We start from the raw sequence: 6,258 nt of genomic DNA on the forward strand, positions 1-6,258 counted from the left end.
ACATTCATTTAAAAGCAAGTGGTGATTCAGTTGTCTGACTTTCAGAAGCAGAGGGTTTTACTTAATTATAGAAAGATGTGTTGCAATGAGCATGAGCTTTCAGTATTTTTAAAGACCAGTTTACTAGGCAGGGAATAATTCACTTAACTAGGTTTCTAGGCTTCTCTTTATTACCTAATTGAGCTTCCCCATCACCCTGGCCTTTCCAGAAGTGATAAGAGTTCCTGTATGAGGGAGTGAGAGACCCAGGCTGGTAGAGGGATGGAGATCACTGCTCAATGGTAGGAGCTCAGGAGGAGTTGATTCATTATGGGGTGGAGGACCAGGGATCAGAACAAAGAACAGGAAGTAGGATTGTGTTGAGGGTCTTGCTGTTGTGTTTGGGTGGTGTAAGCTGTAGATGACCTCCGTAGCCTGCCCTAATGGCCTTTTTTCAGGTTCAGGACAATTGCTATATTCCTTCAATGATCATTTAAAGGAGTTGAGGTGGTAGAAAAGTGTGAAGCTTATTATGTAGGGACTTGGACCCTTTGATCCCTGTTGTGGTAGGCCCAGGGACTCATTTTCTCCAGCCTTAGAGGGAGTGGGTGAAAGGCAGTAGGATGGATAGATGCATGGAGTATCTTTATGCTCTGATTTGGGTGAATAATAACTTTAGAGGGCTTGGGTTTATATCAGACTTTTTTGTGTCTCTGGATTTGTTATACTTGGTTTGTTTTGCTGCTTTAAGTATGTGTACCGGGGCAAGAGTTGTTAGGACAGGCACCATAAAGAAAAGTAAAGTGGGAAGGAATAGTACCAGAAGGAACCAAAGCTATTCAGTCTCTGTCCTAACTAAAACATTAAAAGGGAAATTGAAGAAATGTTGTAGTGACAAAGGGAGATGATTACTTCCTGTCTGACATGGAGAGGTGATTGTTATGGAAGATACTGGCCTGAGAGAGAAGCTGTTGGTGAGATACTATATTTAAATAGCTTTATAACTTATTGTCTTTCCTATCTGGACGAACACTTGCTCACTTATCTTTAGACATACTAGTAAAGGGGAAGTGCTTGCAAAGTTCTGTTTAAATGTGTTTTAACCAAGCAATGATTCTCTTGTTGTTTCTCAGAACGTGTTGGTTTTAGTAGAGCTCAGTAAAACATATTACAACATTCTAACAGATAGTTACAGATAGCTCATGCCATGTAATTCACTTATGGAATGGTTTCACCAAAGTTAATTTTCATCTGCACAAGATCTTGTGGGGTTAAAGACACTCAGTATGGAAGTGCTCAGATGCTACTGTGGTGTGCAGCAATAAAAGAGGTTGGGTAGAAGGATGAGAGGCAGCACAGTGGCTATATACTTCCTTTTCTTATATCCTAAATCAGGTCACTATTTATTGCAAGTAAAATTCCTGTTGGAGGAGGCATCTAGTTGAGTCAGTCCTTCCTACGAGCCTTCTGCTGGGGAAGACATCCTATTGTTGGAATTTATAAAAATTGCTTAGTGCTTGTTGAAAGATGTCCAGTGGACAGCTTTGAAGCCTGAAGTCCTCTACTTGTCCTCAGAATAGATTCAGCATAGGAGCAACAGTGCATATTTTCAGAGCCTCTCAACTCTCAGACTAGTAGTTGAAAATCGTTGGGGTGGGATGTGTTGCTAACAATCATTACAGCAAGAAGCCATTTTCTAGGATCACCTTTGGAGAATCAGAGGAGTGATATTGGCCATTCAGCCTCTGGTCAACCTGAGACTGCCAACAATGTGTGAGTGAGTTTGTTTTTATTTGTTTTGTGATGTGCACACCGTTCTTTGGGAAGTGAGCTGACACCATCAATTCTTTGTATAGGCCATAGAACAGCAGTCCAATGGTAACTACTGTTGGTCACTGTTGTGCGAGGCCAAATTCAGAATGGTGATCTACAAAAGAGAGGCTCCATATACTATTGCCAGACCCCTAGGCCACCAACTCCATTTCCCTAACGTGTTTTCTAATGTGGATTATTGATCACTAGTCTCCAGGCAGTTGCACTGAAGATAAACGAGCTGAAATTGGGGATTGGTCCTGCTTTGAGCAGGGGGTTGGACTAGATGACCTCCTGAGGTCCCTTCCAACCCTGCTATTCTATGATTCTATGAAATCTCATTCATGAGCTGAAACTAGAAGTATAGTATTTACTGTCTTTTTTTCATCCATGTTACAGAAAAGAAAATGAAAGGTATGCTACCAACTGAAGTAAAGGAACAACTTGAGAGCTGGCTATCCTCTTAAGGCCCATGCGACTCTTACTAACTCTAATGGGAATCTCCATGCATGTGACAAGCCCTCTAAAGTAGCAACATTTTGTAAATTGATACAGTCACTAGTATGAGTGCTAATGAATGTTACTTACTATTCAAAGCCTCCTGAAACTTGCAGCAGTGACACTAAATTCAAAGGGAGCCAAGGCAGTTTAATATCACTCTGTCCTACCCAAAGCAGTCCCGCTGCGTGAAACAGTGTGCCTGCTTTATCTTCTTGCAGCCTCATAGATGGATGAACTGCTATTTGGTGAATAACACATGCAAATTCTCATATTGAAGCAGGCAGATTCCAGCAGAAAGCACATGATTGAAAGGAGCAGAACAATACAGTCTTCTCGTAATGTATTTGTGAGCATGAGGAAAATATGCCTTCAGGAAATTTCAAAATAGTTCTCATAGCTTTTATTTAATTTATTTATTTATTGGCACAATGGTTATATTTGCTCATCCATTCTTATTCCCCTGCTAAGAGCAGCAACTGGCAAAAAAATAGCAGAAGCAGCAAGTGTTATTTGAGAACTAGTTAATGTAATTATGTGACATATCTTACAGGATCTGAAAATTGTATCTGGAAATCTTAATTTTCAGAGCTTCATGTCTTGGCAAAGTTTTGTTAAAGATTAGCATTGCTGTTAATGATTGGAGTCCCCTCTGCATCATTCCATGTCTTTCCTTTTCATATGGCACATTATGCTAATCATACTGTATTCCATTTTTCAATAAAAGGTCAGCAGTGCACTGTTTGTGCAGAATGTGCAATTTAAACTTCATGTCTGTCATTAGAGATAATCTAGGTTTGCTGTATCAAGTGGGGTTGTCATAGAAACTAGACCTGAGATCTCTGTTTACTGCCTTTGGAGAACAAACATTTTGCATTTATTTCACTGAAAAATAGGTGAACAATTTAAATAAGGTTTGAAAAAAAACCCATAATAGCCCAGAGAGAGATGTCATTCATCAAAAATCAATATATAAAACACAGTTGATAAATTCTAAGCATTCAAGCAACTGACTGACTGACAGCAATAGTGAAATATTTCCCATGGGTAAGGAAGTAACTCATAGTGTATCATAATGCCTGGAGCAGAATTAATTTAAATTTGCTAATGGTTTTGTTCTAGCTATTATAACACTGAAGAATATTTGTTTAAATTTCACTTAATGTCAGTCAGATAAGGCTTTTTAATGTTATAACTTTGGACATTCATAACAGTACTGGGAGACTTTAGTTTTGATTCCTGTGATCTTCCATGTCTTCCTCCTGAAGCTTGTACTTTTCTTCACATTTTGTAAGAAGGCTCACTGAGATCCTAAAATTAGCTCTATTACCTGTGCTGCTTACTTGGTAATCTTCATCTTTGAGCAAGAAGGCTGTAGGTTCCACCATATTTTTGGCTTATCCTTATTGTAATGTATTCCTTACCTATGGAATTTGCTTCCATGAGGTAGTAATATTTTTTAAAAGGATTAGAGCAGTATTTGGTTAAAGCTAGCATCTGTAGTTTATAACAGAAGAAAATTATCAGGACTATTAATTATCCCTCAGGGCATAATCATATCACCAGCTGGCTTTATGCAGGATATTTCTTAATGGCATAGAATTGCACTACTGTTTAAATGCTTTATGGGGATTTTATGCCTTCTTCTGAAGCATCTCATGCTGTCTGGTCTCGGAGAAAGAGCATGTGGTTTAAATGTATAGATGGACCTATATAACTAAGTCCTCCAACATTGTAATTGAGTTCCAGAATTGGTGGCTTGGTGCAGACTTTTGAGAAAAGGATGAAACAGAAACTTAACCCAGAGTTATGAATTTGTTACAGAAATTTACCAACCCAGGCACAAAGTCTATTGGTCCACTCTTTGCCATGATGATGCAAAGCATTTTCATATTTTACTTCTACATCAAATAAGTACTCACCCCAGACAAGGATGTTAGTAGAATTTGGCACTAACTCCTTCTGAAGGATGATCACACCCTAGGGTGGAAATGAAAATGATAAGGGGCCAAATTCTCTATCGGTGAACAGCTCATTGACTGCAGTGGAGTTCTGCCTATATGTAAGTCAGTGAGTCTGTCACGAAGTTCTGGAACCTCTGTGACTTCTCCAGTGGCCGGTGCAGCTGGCCCAGGCAGCCCTGGGGGTCTTGGGCCATGCGCCGCCACCTGCCTCCCCCGCAGCAGCAGGGATCCCAGGCCACCACATGACCCCTTACCTGTCCCCCAGCAGCAGAAGTCCCGGGCTGCATGCTGCTGCCCAGCCCCTGCCTTCCCTCCCCACAGCAGCAGCAGGGGTCCTGGGCTGCCATGCCCCTCCTCCACAACAGCAGCAGGGGTCCCAGGCTGCCTGCTGCCACCTGGCCCCCTTCCCCCGCAGCAGCAGTGGGGATCCCGGGCCGTGCACTGCCGCCCTATACCCCAGAGCACCCATGGCGGCCCAAGCTGCCCTGTGCCCTAGAGCACCCAAGGTTTAGTATGGGGTATATAGTGCAAGTCATGAACAGGTCATGGGCAGTGAATTAGTTTATTGCCTGTGATCTGTCCATGACTTTTACTAAAAATACCCATGACTAAAACGTAGCATTACATATTTGTAATAGCAGAGGATACAGTCCAAGTTGTTTACCCTGAAGAGATTCAAGTGTCAAATTCTCTGCTGGTAAAAATGGGGAGTACTTGACTGAAGTCAGTGGTGCTGTGCACACTTATGTCAACAGAGAATTTGGCCCTTTGTTGTCTTTCATGTCTGTACAGCACCGTGCACTCCAATTGCACTGCACAAACAGTAAGACTGTTATTGCAACCCAGACCAGTGTTGTAGTAGCTGCAGCACTTGGCCATAACCAGGAATTTCTTGGCTTTTTGTGGGTGTGTCCAATGCACCAATGATTTTAAATATAATTTAACCACTTTCTCTAAGCAGAAAATCTTTACATGCCTGATTTGTTTACTCAGCAGCATGAACTTCCGTGCTAATTATCTGCTCTATGTGTAGCTCTTGACCTCATCTGGATTCGTAACATGGAAGGGTCTGTAAATCAGGTCCCAGCTTGTTGAGCCTCCATTTTGACAAATGTGATGGTGTAATACAGTCATCCAGTGAGAGCAGCAGTAAGGCAAAGCTTACAAACAGCTTTTTACTGTACCCTGGTTGTAATGTAGGGACTGGTGGCCCTGCCATTGTTGGAATGGGCCATTACCTCATTCAGAAAAACAAGAAAAGCATTATAATAAATATGTATTTAACCCTGTTCTAAGCTTTTTTCACAGCTGTAACTGACATTTTTCCAGCTGGGCTCAACTGCCCCAGATGCCCCGAGGAGGATGAACCAGAGCAACAACAAGAGTTTAAAGAGAGCACCTGCACTTCACTGAACAGCCCTGAAGCCACAGCAGGGCACTGAGGATTACTTTCAAATGTGACCTCAATTAATGAGCATTCCTCCTTCTCAGGAACAGCAGTCTGTCCTAGGGCTATTGAAGTGATGTAACATCTCAGTGTCTGGCTGGAGACATAGCTAACAATGTCAAGAAAAGCTTTCATCCACCTTCAGTTTGCAAGGTTATTTCATCCCATCCTCTCAGGTGTAGGTCTGGGATAGTTTTGATCCATATGTTCAGAACCTCTAGATTAGATTACCGTAACATTGAGATGTTACATCACTTCAATAGCTCCTTTGGTAGCAAGAGAGGTGAGTACCATGGCTGCTTCTTTGGTCTTGCTAAGGATGGTTATTTGTCCATATCAACTACATGATACACACTTAAATAACCTGGAGTGAAATTGTGGTTCTATTGATGTCAGTGTAAAACTCCCATTGACTTCCCACTGATATCTGAAGGTTATACAGTAAAAGCTTGTTATCCAGCACGTTGGGGGAAAAGGAGGTGCCAGATCTGGGCGGCTCCCCACAAACGACAACATCCCTGCTGCTTCCAAGCAGCAGCATGGCTAGGCGGCTCTGCG

General features: G+C 41.9%; 1 long non-coding RNA gene across 1 annotated transcript; it reads left to right on the forward strand.

Moving 5' to 3' along the window:
* The first annotated feature begins 239 nt into the window (after positions 1-239).
* Positions 240-5,607, forward strand: LOC122461150. Its single transcript, XR_006282919.1, has 3 exons — positions 240-281; positions 1,680-1,756; positions 5,583-5,607. It is a non-coding gene; the product is annotated as an uncharacterized LOC122461150 (long non-coding RNA).
* The last annotated feature ends 651 nt before the right edge of the window (positions 5,608-6,258 follow it).

This window comes from Dermochelys coriacea, chromosome 7 (assembly GCF_009764565.3).
Source record: "Dermochelys coriacea isolate rDerCor1 chromosome 7, rDerCor1.pri.v4, whole genome shotgun sequence".
Lineage (NCBI taxonomy): Eukaryota > Metazoa > Chordata > Testudines > Dermochelyidae > Dermochelys > Dermochelys coriacea.